Below are 23,064 nucleotides of genomic sequence, written 5' to 3' on the forward strand. Positions count from 1 at the left end.
TCTTCGTAACCGTTACGCACACAACGACGCTTCTATATACTAAACTATTTGTTTTGTTTACCCCATAAAATTTAAAGAGAGTATTTTGAAATCTCTTAACAAACCAAAAGAGTAGTTTTGGGAGGTAGGCGTAGTTTTTAATAAAATGTTCAAAAGTAAAAGTAGGTTGAGTAATTTAATTTTTTTTAAAGTAATGTTTACTCATCATTTTGATAAAAATATTAAATCTATCTTTATGCTCATATAAACAGTAATACTATTCTGGTGTTTACAGTTAATTTTAATGCAACACCCTACAGTAATGTAGAACACAATGTTTCTCTAAAATCAACGAAAGGACGGCCCTTTTTTAAAAAAATATCTTTAAATGTACCTGATCTTAAAAATAGTAAAATTCTTTTAAATACAAAACATTTCAGACAATTATAGAGTTCAAAAGGAAATAAACTCAAATAGAAATATAGATTGTGTAGAACATAATTAAATAGTAGTTTACGCAACGGTTGTGTAAATATAGTGTTAAAAACACGAGTATAAAATTTAAGTTACGAGTCTCAGCGAGTGCCTTAAAAACTTCTACGAGTGCCGTTAACACTATTTACGTGAACTGCGTACACTACTTTACCTACGACAGTCTTTTAATTACTAAAAATCACTTCTCATAACTACTAAGGGAGGTTATGTTATCGTTATGTTGGCGGTTCTTGCTAGTTTTTTTTTATTAATCTTATTTGCCACTAACGTTGTTCATGAGTTCTGTAGCTGTTACATTTACATGCATTATAACATTTAATAAAATAAATAAAAATCCTAGTAATGATGTATTTTTTTATCATTTATCATTTATATACCTAACCTCTCATTGCCACTGACCGTGTTGCAACGAAACATTATACTTTCACCACTTAACAATTAAATTGACCTGAACAGCTGATTAGTTGAAGTTCGAATCATTAAAATTTTACTCCTTCTCTCTATCCTTGAACCGTATTGGTCCGTTACCTGCGTTGTTATGGGTAAAACTATGCTTTTATGTAAGTAAATGATGTTGTTATTTGAAACTTCAATTCTATATTGAACTGAAACGGCTATTTTTTTAAAAAACGGTTGAAAAGCTTTTTTCATAACTACTTTCAAACAATCACTTTCTACACTTAAACTTTGGCTCAATCTCCAAGGGTTTCGAAACTGTAGTCTAAAAATGTATAAAGAAAAGCATTCGGGTTTGACTTTCACGTTTGCCTTACTAATAATGAAGTAATGCATTACCTAGATGGGTCAGTGGCGTAGTTTGTTAGTGCACTGTCATTAAACCACCTTGATAGAAGCACATTAAGCTATGTTTTCAACTCCTTTCCAAATATCTTGATAAAATTGATGTTTTAATACCGTCCTATGCTATTTAAAATAAATAACTGAGCAACGTTTTACAAGACGTTGCTTCATAGTTCATATTCTACGATTGTAATTAGCTTATACAAAACATTGTCAATTACATAAATAGCTCATTTGAATAAAAGCTTTTTATTATTGCACAAGGCTATTCATACAATTACAGTTTTATTGAGATTCTTCACGTAGGAAACATAGTTTCAAAACTACAAACTCATCATCACAATAAATATTAAACATTTTCATTGTGTCTACTTATAGAGTAATTTTCCAGTAGCATTGAGTCATATCACCGATAATCACTCTCGAACGCTTGATACAGTTGAAATACATTTGTTGCAAGTGACCAAGGTTTTACTGCCAATCACGAAAGCCACAGTTTTTCCCAGGTGTGACAGATTTCATGCATTGAATATTTAGTTCATTTGCTCTACTGTTTTCTTTACACGTAATTTTACTCTTGTTTTATTCCATGTTCAACATGACATGTATCTATATCTATGTTTGTACTCTGAGCATAAAATCTTTACTTTTTAAATTTAATGTAACTGGATGAATTTAGAATCGGTTTTAAGATTTGTTTCAGATCTCAGAAGTCTCCAAATGTTTTATAAATATAAACTGTATTTGCTATATACTTTAAATATACCTTCTTAAATATTGATTTTTTATATTCATCCATATGCAAAATAATGCTGTTAATCTATGTTTGTTTGGTATAAGAGAGATCTTTGAAATTACGACTGGTAGTCTACTTTTCTAGCTTTAATAAGGTTATAACTTAACTACTATCTGTAAAAAAACACTTATTCCTTTGTGTATAGTTAAATATTTATTTATATCTAATCATGTACTGTAAATATATTAAATAAAAGAATAAAAGTAACTAAAACATTTTGTTAAAGAAAGGGAATTGCATTAACAAATCCTTGCTCAGTAGCTTGGCTATACAATAGGAACGGGCTTACATTTGTTGTCAAATATGTCAAACTTAATTATTTTCTTATAAAAAGCTTGGGTCAAACATATCACATTTTTCAGATTACTTAGATATTAAAAAGTTGAATATCCATAAATATAATCAGAGCGTAAACGCTACACCTTAACACGACTATTTTCAAATGTCACTGTCCATGAGTGTTATAAAGGTTGGCATTTGGTAACATTAAAACATCGTTCTAGGCATATCTTTACTAAAACATCAAACCCACTATGAATCATGTATGAGTTATTGAAACCAATATATGCTGCATCAAAAAACATTGCAGACAAAGTTTGTCTTGAATCAACATATTTTTTACTGCTAGAATTTTCAAAAGGTATTTAAAAGATAAACAATTATTTTAACATATAAGATGTTGGATCTTTTTAAGTAAATATTTTTGTAGCTTTTTATTGGAAGGAAAAGTATGTTATTAGAATTAACTAAAGTATCTGGAAAAACGTCTGAATATATATTCAAATTGATTGAGTCCAAATTGATTGAAGCTATCAAAAATAAAATAATATTATACTAATTTGTTAACTAAATAACAGATTTTACATAAATTCAGAGTGAATATAATTTTGTTTTGTTCCAAAATAATGGAGACAAAAAGTTTTTGAATGTTCTATATTATTCGTGGGTTATGTGCTTTTCTATTCTATTGGCGTTTGCTACGTATGTTGAAGAGTTGGCAACATCTCCATCTCGTTAATATCTCTCGTCGATGTCTGGTTGGATAACATCATTAATTTAATTGTCAATGACCAATAGTATCTAAGTCTTTGACCAATCATACGTAGTTGTGATGGATTAAACGTATTATCAGAGGCTCATTGTATATTACGTCCTTCATACTTGGGGATTAGAGAAGTTAGGATTAAGCGGGTTTTGAATGGTTTTTGTGTTGGTGAATACGTTTAAACCATGTTGAAAAACGTAACGAAATGTTGGTATTTTATATTTGTGTTTTTCATGTGACCACGGTTAGATATACATCTGATTTAAACGGTTATTTAAGTAAAAAATATTTATAAGTGGAAACATTTATGGAACTGTTCTTGTGATGCATTGTTAGAGTAACGAAAAGCGTGATGTGTCAAAACCGCCTCTGGCCCAATATCTCCTTGTCGCTTCGTTGTATTGTTGTCACTTCTTACAGCTGGAATTGTAAAGTATCTTTCATTATAACAGCTACACACATTCTTTGTATAACAGACATCTGAGTACAACAAAAGGTCTAACATTCTTCTTTGGGAACAAAGCAATGCGATAACCTGATAATAAAAATGCACATTTTGATTGCTTACATTATAAAATTATTATTGAATTAGAACATTTTCAAATTGTGTTTTATTTGTATTTTCATATAATCACAAAGACATTCAAGGTAATAAAATAATAAAAAAGAAGAAAATATTGAATATGTGTGGGTGTGAATCGTTTAATTTTTTTTTAATTGCTATTTTAAATTATATTTTGGCTTCACAGAAATGTTGAACAAAATGCATAGTACTTCATTAGTTTGTGTCATGCTTTTGCCCCAAAGCTAGCTTAATTTAAATAACATTATTGATTTTATTTCATTAGTGTGGACTACGTTTACAAATACATATTAATAAGTTCAAATATTTTATTCCTAGCAATCCCCTAGTGTGTTTAGTGTTATTTCATTAAAATGTGTTTCCAGGAAGTCATCAATTCTTCTATAAAGCAGCCAAACTGTGTTTCATGGTGTGAATCGGTTTACCACTCAATATGATGCGGACAAACCCTGAGTGAATGTTCCAATAATTCGTTTAACGAACACAGGGTTTCCGTTCAACATCACACAATTTATTACAAAACTTTTTCAACACGAGTTTGTTTTAATGGTAGGTTTACTTGCAGTGAACCTCGTGAACATCGTCTCGAGTTATGTTTATAAAGCTAACAAATACATTGGTTATTCTTTGTTGTACCATACACAAATCAGACATAATCCGTATAGTGAGTTTCATAAGATCTGCTTTACAATGTGTATACAATGTGCCGAGTTTTATTCGTATACTTCCAATAGCTTCGTGCTTGAGTTCTGAAAAGGTTCATTAAAATAAAAGGTATTTAACTTTTTTACCCAGTCTTGGCAGGCTGACTGTAACGGTCCAATATATCCTTTCCTATACATAAACTACTCCTCTTTTATCAGTCAGGCTTTAAGTGGAAATTATAATACAGTTGGACTTTTACTCCCTGATTAGTTTCCGCTAGTCTAAGCAATTGAAAAAAATCTCCATTGGAAATATCATTTCAACTGTACTATCAAATTTATAGTGTTCAGCAATATTCTAATTTCTAATAATAGTCAAAGGTAATATTTTTTATGTTGTTTTTGTGTGTACTGTTGGCTATTAGGGATCTCCATATCCAGAGCAACATTAAGGGCGTCAAAAAGCTAATATGGTTGCAGATTGATACATAAACGTCAACCAACCTCATAATACGATAGGTTGATTATTTATGCCTTCATCTATTTTTGTTTTTTTTGTTTTTACATTTCATACTGTGACAGAACTGATTTCAATTGACGACTTTTAATTGCTGATAGCCTTTTAGTCTGATATGCAATTAAAAAAAGATTAAGGGTGAAACCAACCACTGACGCAATCCGATCAAATATAAACCTGATAGTCGATGATTGAGCCAATTCCAATTGTCAGAGGCTACGTTTTCGCCCACCTGATAGACCAACCATTGGATTAAGGGTTAAAAATGTAAATCCACAAATAAATTGAAAGGTTGATTTACTTGCACAAGTTTATGGCACAATTTAGAATTAATTTGAGATCTTTTATTCATGTGATCTCCCCGTATCTTGTTAAACGTGTTTTAACATAAAAAGGTAATATTTGCTAGGTATGCACACAAATGGGCTTACTACTTTTATTCTGATATTTTAAAAAAAATTATACAGAATATATAGAAATTCACCCGTAAGATTTTCTCATCTAATTCCTTGAATAAAAATACATCGCATAAATATATACAGTAGGTCTGATGGCTGGTGTTTTGACTCTCCGTTTGTAATTTTAACCAATATATCTATAACTTCTAACAAACTAACACGCTAGACTTAAAACTAAAAGTTTAGTGAGTTCAAGTTAAAAGTTAAGTTAAGATAAGTTTTAAGTTAAAATTTAAAATTAACTTAAACGTAAATGTTTTGAGGCAATTCTAAAATTATATTTTTAAAGAAAATTAAAAGCTGTAACTTTTGTTAAACAATTCGTTTTGAAGAGTAATAATCGTGAAAAATATAAATATTTTAAAACGATGGTACAATAAGTAAAAAAAATATATGTTGAGGTATTTTATGATCAGTGTTCGTTTTTAAATAAAATATGAATCGGTAAATAAAGTTTCAAAATTCAGAATAAAATAATTAGTTCACGAACGAAACTGCTCATAAAACTTATAAAGTAAAAATAACGAACCAAATATTCCAATAATGGCAAATAACGATAAAGAGATCAGCTTGTAATCATAACTGCAAACATTGTCCCATATAATATTAATGCAGAACACACAAAAGTGAGAGAGTGGGAACAATTTAAGCTAAACAAATATCTGTTCCTTTGTCCCGATAGACCATTAAAATTAAACCCACGTTACATCTTACACATATATCAGTTAATTAAATCATTACTTTAGTTATTTATTTTAATGTGTAACTATAACCCTTTCCTATAAACCGATTTCTGTTAATAGTTGTGGTATTAATTTTTATATTTTGAAAATATTCCATGGTAATGGACATAGGACTATGCTATTTAAAGAACTCATTAAATACATAAATAACATTAAATTATTGAGACTTTTTCAGATTAAATCAATGCAAAATATCTTGTAAATATGGCAAAGTTTATGTTTTTAAATAATAAATTTTACTTTAGCCTATAAGGAAAGTTCATAAGATTTATTTTGTTGTTTAATGATTTTATACATCCATACTTATTTATATCAAACAAATTAAGAAACAACATTTCAGGGTGATAATAGTATTAAATATAAATAGAACTATTTGTTTAAAATAATGTCAATTGGAATAGTCAAGACGTATTAGAATAATGCCCTTGAGAGCAAATAATTTAAAATAGTTTTTTATGATTAAGTTAACTTATTAAACAGGGTATCCCGTGAGTAAACAGCCAAACTTCAGGAAACTGTTTAATGGGTCAAACTAAATGTCTATGCCCTCCGCCTTGCCTCATTCCTCAAATTGCTCATTTCACTAATTTAGCCTCAGAATAGTTTTACAATTATATTAAATTATTTGTTTTTAAGATTTTCTTAATATTTATGAATATTATTGTTTTCCAACAAATACGTAAGTCACTGATAGCGACTGAGCTTACGCACAGGCTTCCAGCCCATGTAAGCCTATTTCCTAAATGTCTATGTTTAAAATAGCTTTCTCTGAAACCTTCCATCCTTTGTTATTATTATTAAGTTTGTATGTATTTGTTTAATTATTTTATCTATGCAATAGCAAGTAAGGTGACTGTTTCACTGGAAGTTTATGTCTAGTTTTATTCTGTTCAATGTTTTTGGAAATAAAGTACCGTATATTTTGATTTGATTTGCTAAGAAAATTTAGAATGGATCTTTACCAAAATATCTTCGTTAATCACGTATTCACCATTTTGTATTTTTAGATAATTATAATATTTATCTATAGATTGTTTCAACCAATCTTTATGAAAAATTACGTTTAAGTTAAGGTTAATGAGATCTATGTTGGAATACAAATTTACTTTGTTCAACCGTTTGGATATTGGTCCAACCGATAATTTTTAATTGACTGGCATTTCAATTACACGTCACTATGTTCAAAATGATCGAGTAAATAATACCTGAAATATCACGATTTGAGCTGTAAAATATTGTAGGATGAGTCTAAAGTACAAGATTGCACCTAAACTTGATTTTAAGAACTCATTTATTAAAAAGTTCACTGGCTCAGACAGTAAAAATTAAGTTTGACAAAACTACTATTTCCAATAAAAACTTATTTTTATGTGTGGGCTGGAATAAATTATGTAATGACCACAAATAATACACCATCTCTAAACGTTTGAGCACAATATACAAACAAAATGTCTTTTTAAGGTGTTAAATGCTGTGAAAATGGATAATTTAAATTCCTTTACACAGTAGGAGGAGTGCGCTTTCGACTGTTTTATCTAACAACGACCGTTTGGTTCCTAATTTCACTTGAATATGCGCTCCAATAATCTAAAAAGGTTTCTCACATAGAAGAGACAATTTAGAGAACTTATTGTTACGTAAAGGCTTTAACGCTCTTTAGTTCTCGTAGAGAAAACGTTTCACAATCTTCCGGAGATCGGAGTTCAATAATGACTGTTCGTTTAAACAATTGAACAACTTTTATCTTTAAAGCAGTTTAAGTTTATGTTTTAATTTTTCATAATATTTTCGTTATAATAGTAAAAAGTAATATCGATATAATGAATGTTGTGTAGGATCATTTGTTGCATTTAATGATCCTAATTTAAGCTAACTTATCGACTACACATTTAATAACACGTACAATGCTGATCAAGAAGTTATTTAGGATCATTCACCACCTTTCAAATGATATAAGTTTACGAATTTGTTTTAAAAATTGGTATATGTACATTGTCTGTGATCTATGAAAAACGTGGGTTTGGTTTAACTTTTAGGGAAAAGCGGCAATACTTAATCAACTTAAAACACGTCAAAAGACTGCATTTACGTTGCGAACAACGTAAATCGAGTATTGAAAAGTATATGATATTTTGCAAAGGTTAGAGTTTAAAATATAATAACGTAAACAGTTTATTTGTTTGAAAATGTATAATATTTCGAATTGTTTACTGTTTATATAAGACAGTTATCATTCTCAAAAACGTTTATGCAGAAGACATTGCTAGCTAATTGACTTTATGCCTAGATCACCTTATTATTCGATTTAAGTTATCTGTTTAGTTGCTGTACTGCAAATTTAGTTTATGTTTAGGGTATGCATTTAGGATGATTTTTTTGACCGAGCAAAGTACAAAATTCCACCATGTTTATAGTAGAAACATTTACCAATTCATATCCATAAAATTTAGGATACACCTTAATAAAGCCTATAAAGTATAGAATGAATCCTCTAAGAAAATAATTAACCAAAGACAAAAAAGATTAAGTCCACCAAAGATTTACTAGCTATAAGATACAACCTAGCAAAGATATCCCGACACAGGCTCGCATATCCTGGCAAAGGTTCAGTATCACAAGACCCCTACACTTGAGTCTGCCAACAGCACAGTAATAAACATGATATATGGCTATCAGCGCAACGCTCTGCCATACAGCCATAGTTTTAAGCATTTCAGGCCACGGGTTTAAATTTCAATAATGATTCATACGCACACTGTATGCCATTCCGTTTATTAAGCTGACATAGTAAGTTAAAAGTAGTAAAAGCAGACTGTAGTGGTAAGAAACTAAAATAATTAATTATTTTGAAGAAATAGTTTAAATAAAAAAGAAATGTAATTAATGATCATCGGTCACTCTGCTCTGCTTTTGTAGGTAAACCTTAAAGCCCTGCAGATTGACTCCACAAGAGAGTTTTAAGACATTCATAATAATAATTAAGACTTAGATTCACTCCCAAAAGACTAATCATATGTTTGTAAAATAATTGGCATACATTTTACTCAATGTTTTACTGAATTATTTTTATCAATCGAATACTTGTCAAATCTAGGTCTTCTTCTGATTATCACGCACTATGTATCTTTAAAATGTATAAGATGATATGAAAGATTATTCTTATTTAATAGTTTTACAATGATAGTTAATTTCACGTAATACCGCCATGTAATACAATAAGTCCTAGCCCTTTCAGTTTAAATTTGTCATAAAGGTTACCTACGTAAACAGTTTATCGATAGCCTCATTCAAATACGTTCGTTTGTAATCTCCAGCTGACATATTTACATGGGAATGGCAAGACTAGCTCTATCTATAATCGAAGATATTCTTAATGCACGACGTAAAAAAAAGTTGAGTTGACAAAGTGGTGGCACTTGTGGTGTTTATCAAGTGAGTTCGTTTAATTTTACCAGGCTCAAATTAAATTAAACTCTAGCAAAAGATCGTTAGTATATCACTAAATAGATGTGAGGAACATTTCAAAACGTAATAACATTTTAGTACGGCTTTTGACTCTTTTTCCAGCTAGCCTTGTACGTGTTATTTTACAGTGGATAATTCAAAAGAAATTGGCCTCATATGAATGCTTTACGACCTGTTGAGGTACGTGGAATCAATTTCACCAAACCACCCCAAAACGTGGGAGCTGTTTGAGTTAGCGAGGGGGGTACGCAGAATAATGGCTCTTGCACTTCCTAGAACCTTTACATAGGGGCTGACAACAGAGAAAGAAAAAAAGACTGTATATGACAAATAAATATTTAAATTTATTTACGCCGTGTTTACTATTGGTCTACACATTAGGTGAAAAAAAACTGTACCGAAATTGTTCAATCTAGCACCGATATTTCTAACGAAACAGAGTTTCTGTTCTGACACTCGAACACAACAGTTTTATTACTTTTTATTAATTTTGAACAGAATGTATTATTTTTTTTTTTGGAAACAGATTTTATTAATTTTGTTTAAATTCTTTTATCAATGGTTTCCACCATTATTTTATTTTGTGCTGTATTTAACATCGTATATTAGTTTGCGTATAATCATATGATACGATTCGTTGTTTACATCTACGTTGTTATTTTATTTATTTATTTTATTTTACATTTCAACCCTTACATAGCAACCCTTTAGGCTAATGTAAAAAATAGAAAAAAATGTTATAGATTTAAACTGTACATCCATTATGAAATTGAAATTAGTTTATTAACTTCCATACTGTTTCTCTAAATAACTCTGTTAAAATTGGCTGCAATATGTTAGCCGTTATTGTGTGGTTCAATTACATAGTTTGCATAAGGCCCGATATCAAAGAAAAGTTCCACACTATTCATTAAAGGTCCTTATTAGCAAATTTCCCGTTTTGGAAATAAGCTATTACCGTCAGTCACATGGTAATGCATCTATCTGGGACCAATTTACGTTTTCTTGTTGAGGTCCCGTGATACCAAAAAAAAAAAAAAAACAACTGTTCCGAAATTGCAGACTACAGTTGAGTATACAATTTTAAAATCTAATTGATACACGTTTTTTCTTACCAGAAATGGTTCTAGTTTTCAAGTATTGAAAATCGCATGTAAATATACGACGAAATAATTAACAAACTAAATAATATTTTTCAACAGGTTTCCTGAAGATTTTGTTTATATTCAGTGGGATTTTCAATAATATTCACTCCTAATGCTGTTTGGTAGTAATGAGATACTCATGTAGTCGACAAATACGGATATAAGACTGACGAAGCTATAAAATCTCGGATATCCCAGACGTGGAGCCAGACTTGGATCCAAGCCACCTTGGCACAATGTCAACACTAGACTTCCCATCAGTTTGAGTTCAAGGGCGAAAACACATTTTCATAAATCTACATTATGTCATAGAGCACACATTTGACCTAACTAAGTAACTAAACTATGTGACCTAATAAAAAAAAAATGTTTTGATAACCTATCCAATAATAAAAACAAAATGTCCAAAATATTTTTTAAATTTGTAGCTGGAGAAAGTGTAAAGAAGTCACGTTCTGCTTCAGTTACTTTGCGTATGCCTCATCATAGAACGGCAGTTGACGACAGGGCGTTTGTTGTTACTGATTGTCGCCTTTGAAATGATCTCCCTCTAGCCCCCAGTTTGTGGCAGCACTAAAAAATCTGTTTTCTGGGTGTATGGCCATGGTTGGTATGTCCTAGGCGTGCGCCTGGTTTTTCCCTTACAAGTGTGCGTGCTAGTTTTTAGTCTTGGTGCATGCGTGCGTGTGTGATAGGCGTTCATGTAAAGTGAAAAATGTGTTAAGTATTCTATGTTTTACAAATTTATTGTTTCTTTTTACATTAAATATTGTAAATATAGAATGTAGGATATATTGTACAGTATATGTTAGGATTTTTATTTACATGGTAAGTGTAAGACAGGGCTATGTGGCGTTAACTTTACCTGTTAAAATAAATCATTTCATTTCATTTGGACTAGAAACGTTCTAATTTGTAATTACTAGAAATGTCGTTATAGTTTCGCAATATTATACACCCAGTCTATGTGTTTGGTGAATAAAATTTTGCCCTTGTGAATTTTTGTAAAATTTATTCTTTATATCTTTTATTTAGATTTTTCAGTTTTTTATAAGTACGTTAATTATTTCAAATGTTGATGAGCATATCTAGTAGGAAACTTTCGTAATAAGAAAAGTACTTAGGAAACATTTAGAATTTAAGGCATTATCGTTTAGAAATCAACGTTAATATTAGGTCTGTGCAGTCTTTTTTAGGATAACGTTGTTTTCTATGCCCCTAAATAAAATAAATTAAATCCATATTTTTTTGCCCCTGAGCTGATCTTCTTTTTATCTAAATGTCCCTACAGTTAAGTAGGAATGACGCGAGCATACTTAGGTTAGCAGCACGAATGCATTAGAGAATATTTAGGAATGTGAGCAGGGGCCATGGCATGCGTAAATCGCATATACGAAAAGCTTTGGGTAATGTTACGATGGTATATTGACTGAAGGAATTACGCTTAATATTGACAATTATACTATAGTATGCAGTTGAGTTTTATTGCACTATGAAAACATGATGACCAAACATCTTGCACGATATGTCAAGTAAATTTACCTCACATAAAAATAAAACAATCAGCAAAATTATACAAAGATAGGGTACTTAGGAAAGTGTATATCAGATACATAATATCTCTTTTAAGTAAAATTACTAAGAGTTTCTTACTTGTCGATGTCTCAATACTATTAGGTAGGTAGGTTGACATACCTATTATTTCTCTCTTATACTTGTAGCAGTTATTCATATTTGGTTTACTCTATTCTGTAGTATTTTATAGCTGCCTAAAACATTTCTGGTGAGCAATGAACATGCTTGTTTTTTAATATGTCCATTTATCATTTAGAACGGTTTTTTTATTCGTAAAATTGTATTACTTTGAAATATCTATCAAATCACTCGTTTAACTTCGTCCTAAACAGTAAACGTAACGTATAAATTCTACGGCTAACGAAGTGTTGTAATTAAAGTACATTAATCAGCCAAAGGTATGTAAAAAACTTAAAAGTAATGTGGTTGACGACTTTAATATTTTGTTAACCAGTATGCAATGTGTTATAGTTATTTTGTATGTAACATTATATAATTAAACAACAAATTAGAGCAGTGTTGAAATTCCTAATAACGCTTAAGGTTGTGACGATAACCTACAATCTACAATCTATAATTTATAAAGGTTATAACATTATATAATTAAACAACAAATTAGAGCAGTGTTGAAATTCCTAATAACGCTTAAGGTTGTGACGATAACCTACAATCTACAATCTATAATTTATCTATCTATACTATTATAAAAAAGAGGTGGTTGCTGTATGTGTGTATGGGAAAAGTAAACTCGAAAAATACTGGTCGGATTGGGCTGAAATTTGGCATGATGATGGCACATTCCCGATTAACATATAGGCATATTCTTATTTCAAAAATCCTTTCGGGCTCCGCAACAGTGGCTCTGGAGTTTCCCATGTTAACCTTATGAGAAATGGAATTATTGAATCTTAACAGCTGTTTCAAATAAACAAGTTGGTTCTGTTCTATGATGTTCAATAGCATTAAAGTTACAAGGATTACCAACAGGGTGCAGCACTATTATTTCTTTTATATTTATGACAACAGCTAATTTGCAACCAAAAGGTGAGTGAGCGTAGCGAACGAACTTCAACCTGGAGGCGAGTTAGCGTAGCGAACGAGCTAACCTGAAGGCAAGTGAGCGCAGCGAACGAGCTCCAACCTAAAGGTGAGTGAGCGTAGCGAACGAGCTCCAACCTAAAGGTGAGTGAGCGTAGCGAACGAGCTCCAACCTAAAGGTGAGTGAGCGTAGCGAACAAACTTCAACCAGGGCGTGATTGAGCCATGCGAACGAGATAATCTTGAAAATTAAGAAGTTAAACGGGGCAAAGCCCGCGGGTTACAGCTAGTAAAGGTTATAAAGGTCTCTACAATTTATAAAGGTTGATTTTTTACTATTGAAAATATTGTTCGCATTACAAATAGGCTAATATATAAGGCAGTGACGTAAACCTAGACATATTTCCTTTGAGTCATACCATAGATAGGAGAGGGGGAAGATATGAATGAACCCTCTCGAACAGTAATTGAATGAACGAGGGAGATACAAGGAACCTGCAAGGAACTTGGAGTGAAGGCAAAGGAAATTGCATCTCTTCAATAACAGGAACAAAGATGAGATTTTTTAATCCATAAAAATACATTTTTACTGTGCTGTTTCGAACACGACTCTTATTTAACAAGCTTGTTTCCTCTTTTTTTCTTTTGCGTAACGGTTATTTGGCATAAAAATATTTTACTCTTTCAGCTGGAACAGAACTGATACATTAGCAAAGAGTTTTAGTACTTTGGTATTATCCGGAGGTAACCCTTATACAGCGCTGCGGTGGTGACAGTATGTTAGTATGTTAGGTTGGGTTATCATAAATATGTTTGTAGGACTTTCCTAGTTTCGTTATGAGTTAAACGATAATGAGTGAACGAAACGAGGAAAGTCCGAAAACATATTGAGTGAGCCACGCCATTTGTTTCCCTTACCTTTCAATTTGGACAGTAATGTCGTATTTTCGCAATAAAGGCAACGTCCTATACATAGGCTGGGTTTAGAAACCAATATAAGCCAGCGGGTAGTGATTTGTTGACCATAACAATTGTATTGGAACGTACTGCATGATTCTTTATGATTCCATAGGATAACTTTGTCTTTTTTACATCATATATATACTATCTTGTATTTCGTGTTGATTTATCTTTGGAATTCAACGTGAATGTACGATGAAAAATTGTAATAAAGGATAACCTAGAAACACAATTTATATCAAAATAAACGAAGCCTTTAATCTTATACGAAACAAAATACAGAATGAACGGTTCCAATTTTATTTCAAACTTTTATTTAAAATTAATTTGAGAGGTACTTAAATAATATACAAGAGGTAATTAAATATATAAAAAGCACTTTAGATGTGTTGATAATTGCATTGTCAATCATTGTTAAGTGAATCTGTCAATCGCCAATAGCTTGTCAATATGCAACGGATTAACTATTAACAAACTTTAATATTAATATGAAAATTTATTTTACGGAAAGTAAATAAAAGAAACGTCTTATAACACTTAAAACATATATTTACGCTTATACTGTTACTCACAAGACGGTAAATATACAAAAAAGGTGGTAAGTGGTGATCGATTTCGATTGGACACTCCAATCATCATCAGACCCAATAGGCGAATGTTTTTAAATGAATTTATTTTAAAAAAACCGCCTTTTTTGTTTTTGGCTGCTTGTTTATAATTTAATTAATTTAGTGTGCTAATGTTTTGTCTGAGTAAAACAGGTAGGATAAAATATATTATTATTTACATTTTTGACCGTCGAAATTACTTCACAAGAATGCTAATTTGAAATCGTTATTACTAACCAGGATGATTGCGGTTATTCCTAAAAAAACATATAGTTTTTATTGTAACTAAAAGTTTGAGGTTGTCGATTTGTAAATATACTAAAGTCATTTAGTTGTCCAGTATGACAGATGTGAAAAAATAATAGATAACTTAAATATATTACATTCACATCTTACAATGAAAATATTACAATTTAAAAATAGCTCCGTTACCAGAACAAACACCATTATAGAAACACCTGTGTTTCCCGATCGGTAACATAGAACTCTAACGTAAAAATAATTCTAGTATAATAAATTTGGATCCAAAAAGAGTGAAAACTAAATAGCATAGTTATTTTTTGGGCCTGGAAGCAAGCGTAAAAGACTGTACAGGGATTACAGGAAACGATTAAGACCAAGATTTAAGTGGGGGGTGCAAAAAGGGGTTGGCAGTCGCTTAGGGCCAAACTGCGGTAAAGCATTACATATATAAGTCTTGGAATTATTCGGTGAGTAGAACATAAATACAGTACATAATATAAAGTCCTTATCTTATACTTAATATCCTTCTGAAGGGCCTAGTGGTTCATGTGCTTACCTTCATATCTCAAGTTCAGTGGTTCGATTCCATACAACGAATCTTAAATAATGTTAAATGTTTGTGATTTGGGATTTCTTAGAAAACAAACTCAGTACAAACAATTGATTATCCGCCACATTCAGCTTGCGTTACATTTGTATTCCGAAAATACGCAATAAATTTAATATCAATTAATTTTATCCTCGGCAGTACAAAAACCCACAATGAAATCGCACGAACCATGAGTAGTGTAGTGCTTAATCAATTTATCACACTCATAAATCCACATTAAAATATTCCTAAACAATAGGGTATTGCAAGTTTGGCTATATAGTTAATTGATGGTGTTATCAGTTGTTGAAAAGTAAAACAAAATAAACCAATGATGACTTAAATGTCAGGTCCAGCTTAATGGAGTATTTGTATGGGAGTCATTAGAGGTGTGAGTATGGTAAGGGTGCAAAAACAATAGGGTACCACGAGAATGAAAAAACTGCATCATTCTTTTCACTTATTTTCAACCTACTTCTACTCAGACTAAGCTTGGCTGGACAGTGGGAGGTAATACGCTAAATCTTACAAAATTTGCTGGACAAAAATAATTTTTCAATTGTTTATTCTAGAGTTTTAATACAACAATTTCCCATGCAGTTCTCGTCAGGCCAAGGCTATTTTCAGTCGCACCTACACCTGATGGCCAAAACGAATGTACGAACTAATCACCTGACTGTATTTACTGAACATGCATTACCGACGACTTGGAACACTTTTACTTCCGCTGTCCACGATGGGATATGCTCCACCGGGAGGCCACTCGAGTTCTTGGGGTGCTGTCAGTTGAATCGATTTATGAGACCTTGCTGGAGGGTGACAACTAGTCCTGCTAGTCGCTTTTTGTACGGAATATCCTTCAAGTGAAAAGAACTATCTACGAGTAGATCGGATCAGAGTCTAGGTCGTGTAAAGTAATGAACGGCTGGACACGGAGTAAGCCCTTCGGGCGTAGGCAAACTCGGCCTAGTTTTGATTTAGTGAGACATGTGTTCTCAGGCTAGTGTCAAAAGAGTAGAGGAGGTTTGTTATGGGCAGTCTCTGGGCCTTTAACCCGTTGGAGTTCCACACAACAGGCTAGCCACCTGTGTGCATAAATGCATTTTCCCATCTCTCCCTGAAAAATATGATCTAATCTCATAGCCCTTTTATCAATTTATTTTGTTTTTATTGAAATAGACAACTCCTTCAATGGTAAGAGATAACTGCTGAATGGCCAATATCTCTTACCAAGCCGATTACACTGTTGGTTACGAGGTAACCACAGACTTTGAAAGCCTTATTTAACCTCAGAATCAAAGCTATGTTCAACTATATCCTTAATGCGCAAACATATCGACTACTGTAGTCAATAATGGCACAAAATATATGGTAGGGTTTTTAAGTCCCATGCCACATCGAACTCATTCTTGTGGCGGACGCGAAGATGAAAAATCTCTCACCGGGTTAACAAAATGTAACAGGTCACGGTCACACAGAGCATCCTCGCGCGTGCCTAAAACTTAAAGTTCAACAAATAAGTAAACAAGAATTGTATGAGATTCTTCGTTCGAGGATCTTTTAATAGATCACGCTATTTGGTTATATTGAAAATAATAACAAAAATGGATTTACTGAATATACTTAGGTATATCCGAACCTCAGAACATTCTCGCGTTTTAAACCCTAAAGCAACTGCTTTTAAATTTTAGTAATTGAAACGTATCCTTTTAAATATGACTGGTTATAAAAGTTTTCTTTTAGAGAAGCAATTTAAGACCTAACTAAGGACGTCGTTATGAAGAAAAATACAGCTATTCTTAGCGCAACACTCGAGCTTATGACTCTAACTTAGTTTCTTAGCTCTTTAATTTATGATGTTCTCTTTGAAACCAGGCTTGCAATTTGTATGATATATAGGAGTTTTCTACCTATTAATCCTTTCAAGTTTTTTTAAACTGTTTGGAGTGGTAATTTAGCACTGATTGTTCCACAAATTAATCTTCATATTAGGTTTAGTTTTAAAAAAGTAAAGTATTTTTTGGATTTGGAGCCATGCATCAATTATTTGCTGGATAATATTTAAACTACTGAACATTATAAATATCAAATTACATTAGGTTAGAGTTCACTGACATAGTTATAAAGTTATTTAAAAATTTAAAGTTGAATATTTAAAGTTAAAAGTTATTTAGGACTGACAAAAACAGTTGCTACCTAAAACCTGCTGAAAAATGTTTTAGGTAATAAAATTATTTTAGTATATAATGTACTTTTATAAAAATAATATCAATATGCACATAATATTTAAACATCAATATTCGGCAATAAACTTTCTTTAAAAAATTTTACTCGACTATATGAGCTAGGACCCATACCTATATTTATTATCCTACCCTGACATTACAATGATCAAAATATGGACATCTTGGTTGAATTTTCTTTTTTAAAGAACGATGTCCATTTATTTACTGTGATTTAATACAACACATTACAAGTTGGACAAAAAATTATTATAACAGATGGATTTATAACAAAGGTACTGAATATTAACAACATAAATATCTAGTAAATGGTCATCTCTGGAAGAAACCTTGTGAAACAAAATTTAAGATTTGTTAAACAATTGTAATGTATCAAACACTTGCTCCACCTTATTTCACGATAACTTTCTGCAAATGATTTATTGTATACTGTTATTCATTTATAAAAATGCATGTGTCATCTCTACCATATCATCGGACTATGTTTAACTGCACACAACATATAAAACATAGAGATGAATAATACGTATTTGTATTTTTCGTATATGGGTAAATTTAAAAAATAGAGAATATAGTGAGCATATTTTGAACTCAAATTAAGGTTTTTGCCTCAGTTAAGGAGCCTACTTAACCCTTTGAAGTAGGCCTACTTAAGTACTCAATAATCCCCTCAGGTATTACACCACTTCGTCTAACTGCAGGAATAAAACGTAAATGTAACAGTAGTAATACCACCATGCTTCTACGTTTTGCCATTTTTGCACATTTATATTGCAGTATATTTAAACATAATTTTTATCTTACGCAGTCGAATGAATACAACCAAAAGAAATTTTATTAAAGGAAATACTATTGCATGCAATTTAGAACTGTTTCTATAGTCAAGGTAAGTATATAACTATATTTTCAGAGAGTAAAACTATCTTAAGGTTGACATTTTCAATTTTAGATTATTTGAAATTCAATTAATTATTTTAGGTATTCCGTCGTAATTATAAAATAGTGGAAAATCATTTTACAACACATTAATAACCCTTTGAAACACATATTTTCTGTTGCTTGTTCTGGGAACAAATCGTTAATAAATATTTTAAAATTAAAAAATTTCTATCGATAACACACTGGTAACACTGTTTTTAGTCCCCAATACATTGTAACGTATTTATTATTCGTGAAACTTTGCATACAGATAAACTGATGTATGCACATCTTAAATGTTATTAAAGCACGTTTAGTTACAGATCAACGGAAACAAATTGTAAAGTCTAGCATAGCATCTTAATGCCATTTTAGTTTAAAGCAACAAGTGCATGTTTCGATTTGAGTTGGGTTCTTAAAACACATTGAGGCTTCATATAATTCAGTCATTTTAATTTCCGAAAAAATACAAAATTTGCATACATATTTTTTACGCGATTCAATTAGTTTTAAGTTACACCAAAGTATAAAATGTCTCTCATGAAAAATAGCAGGTTAAAACAAGACTTAGATGAATAGCCGAAGATGTATAATGAATGAATAATAATGAATTATGCAAGTAGAGTATCGTGTACAGACATGTCAATAAGCGGTTATTTAAAATCGATTTTTAAGTAACATCTTTATGTCATCTATTATACAAATACTAACGGATGCCGTATAAAATTACGACACTTTTAGGGATGACAAAATTTAATTTTAGTTATCTTGTATTTATTTCTAAACATTGGTGTAAAAAATAGACACATATTGGGGAACAATGACACTTTATTCGAAACAATACTAAACTAAAACTAATATCAATCTCTCATTGTACAAAATAAATACTTTGTTTTCTTATCCCCTATTAAAATTTTAAAGATTTGATGTTGATCATAAAAGTAGGGATGATATACTTTCTACTCCCGTTTTTATTTTAACATTTGGAACATGCAATGAAATTTATTTTTTAAACACACTTTGATGTTTTTAGCTGTTTTACATACGTTAATTGGTGGCTGAAAGTGAGATTTTGCAGGTCATGCCATGGCTGACTGCATGACTGCAGTTGTCATGGTTATTTGGGGACCGAGCAGGGTTTTACATCCCTAGGGCCACAAAATCAGCAGCCCGCTTACTTTCTTAAAACATAAATGCACATTGAAAGCACAATATGTATCCATAGCATTGCAATAAAATTGTTTTATTCTCACCGCTGCCTAGCAACTTTTTATTATCATTTTTGATGATTCCTCAAATTATTTCTTCACATAACCAGAAAATGTTTAGTTGTGTTGACTATCAGTGTGCATTATTATTGTGGTAAATAGTGGTAATATGGTATAGTGGTAAAAATAGCGTTTATACCATCGACCGAAATGGTTTTGTAGCTCTCGGTCGTTTTAAGTTCTCGACTTCGTCTGGAACTTAAAAAATTATCTCGAGCCGGCAAAACCTAATTTTCGGCCCTAGGTACGAAGTATACTATTTCACAAAGGTCTATTTACTAATCATGTTTTCTAAGGACACAATAAATCCCGTTTGTTTTTCATCGTGAAAAAATAAGGTAATCGTAAGAACCATAACTATATTGGGATAAAATCTGTGATAACGAACCTACATGGGTTGGCAAACTGTTCAGGCGTTGCATAGCTACAAATCTCTTTAGAGATTAGGCCTACTTGTAGTCGTAAGGTTCAACTTAGTATACTACTCGGGACTATGCTCAATGCTCATGTTGTGCAAGAGAATCACTGTTAATTATTCGATACAAAAATGATAATGTATGTACAATATGTGCAGTTATTATCATTAGTTTATTATTCAGAAATACGTATTATTATTATGTCGTTATACTTAAATGCAGATTAATTTACTACCGTACATCCTTCTCGCACTAACCCTACCTTCTTATTTGTTATAAATACATTTACCCTCTTATTTGTTATAACATTTTGTTTCATATTTGTTGTAAAAATTATATGACATCGTATTCTCGTAATAGATATAGCACGTTGAAACACAATACATATGGTCCTAGTAATAATTGAATCACAAACAATGACAAGCGATGTTGAATAGAATCGTGAGGCTGAATATCTTTGCATGAGAATCTAGATCAATTCATTGATGTCTCTCTTACCTTTCATCTTTGTTTTATAATAAACCGACAAACATTTGTCGTTCCTACCACTATTTAATATAATTTTATGTTTTTATACTACTCATAAAAATATATTTACATTGTTGCATGGTTGAGTAAATTGTTCTACGCCATATTACACAACCTGCTATGTTTATGGTGAGCTGTCTTAAGTTAAGTTTTTTAACAAACTACTTTTACGACAACACCATGTTTTTTTTTTATAATGCTTAAATTAGTATTACGGTAACATATAAGAGAAAAATGCAAATTTAAATTTCACATGTAGAAGTTTTAAATTGCCCCCACATCCCCCCTATCTTTTGGGGTTGCTCAACATTTTTAATAAAACAATTAAACTTCGTCCTAAGATTGCACGATCACTAAAAGGATATCTTTGTATATTTAAAAAAAATATGGGGTCTTGACTTTGTATTCAACCTGTATATTCTATAACTAAATTTGCCACATATGTTAATGCGAGTGTTAAAATATTTGTTATCTGATGGTAGGCTCAAATATTTAAATTTAATTATTTATGATATAAGTTTTACTTTGTAGCTGGTCACACTATTTGTGGCCTTTTATAATTATTCTGATAATTAATATGATCTCAATTATTATTATGATTATTTAGTGTTTTTGTATTTTGGGTAATAAATTATTTTTTTCATTTAGTCAGTAGTACTTCCCTTCGATGTAAAACACGTCCACTCATGGCGTCATATGATTAAACTAAACAAATTCAGAAAAAAGGTGAAATTAATTTTTACACAAAAACTCTTCTTTTAAAATAAATGCTATAAATTATCCTACAACTGAAAAGCCACAAAACTACTGTTAAAATACCACAAAAACTAAATAGAATTGAAATTGACACACATTGAAACAATTCCTTTTTATTTGTGTTTTAACAAGGTGGAGTGAATCCATTGAATTTCGCACTTCACGATAAAAGCCTCTGCAAATCCTCTAAGCTCCCAACACTGTTGTAGGTAAATGACAAAAGTTTACGTGGCTTACAGTGTTGAACCGCACATGTGTGTTTGTGTGCGAAATCCTTGGAGAACAAGATAAACCAACAGAGAGATAATCCATTCAAAGTTCTCGCTTCAATAAACCAATTAATAATATATTAGCATTAAATTTTAAGTGTCTGCTTAAGATAGTAAAATAGCAGTTTCGTTCATCTAATTACTGTATAATATGACCAAAGATCAACTTCGTTAAATTCATTAGAATCTTGATCATTTTCCCTCATCGAAATAAATTATTGTTCAGATTTACAATCTGTTAATCAAAATTATTGTTAGTTTATCTCATTTAAACATGATAAAAAAGACGAAGTCAACAAGTTTTATGCCAATGTTTTTAAGGATGCATACAAAAAAAAAAATTTTTTTCACAAAGCATAATTTTTTGAGGTGCCTATTTTTTACTTACGTAGCCATAGTGTGTTGAATCCTGAAGTAAAAGTAGTCTAGCTGTGTACCATACTTTCTACAGTCATGCAAAGAGAAATTATTATTAGTCTTATCTGACCATTATAGTATAAATAACAATTAAAATTATAAGTGTAGTGAGCAAATCAATAGCCAAAAATCAAAAATACAAAATTAACGTGTAGCTAATGATTTTGACGTTTTGTAGCTAATGATTGTTGGTTCAGTTGATGGGTCACTGTTACTGTTTACCGTTCCCAGAACAGTCACAGACAGGCTGGACTTTGGTTGATAATTTGTTCACGATTTATCATTATCAATACCAAAAGAATATTATGTTTGCGACGAAATTTTCTGCACTGGAGAAAAAAGTATTAAAAGTGCAGTCGCAACCGTTTGCCGGGGATAGCTCAGCCTACAATGGCTGGGTAAAGTTCCAGGGTCTGCGATAAGGTCAGGGAAACCACTAGGCCAATAGCCGGGTCTAACCGGTATAGGACTGGCTCATACACGGGCACTGTGAACAAGTCAAAAACAAGTCACCAAAACAAACGTGCAATAATCCACTACCAGGCCTACGCCGATTCTCCACACT

The sequence above is a fragment of the Macrosteles quadrilineatus genome, unplaced genomic scaffold (assembly GCF_028750875.1).
Source record: "Macrosteles quadrilineatus isolate MER2022 unplaced genomic scaffold, UCM_ALF_1.0 Scaffold_9__3_contigs__length_116548681, whole genome shotgun sequence".
NCBI lineage: Eukaryota > Metazoa > Arthropoda > Insecta > Hemiptera > Cicadellidae > Macrosteles > Macrosteles quadrilineatus.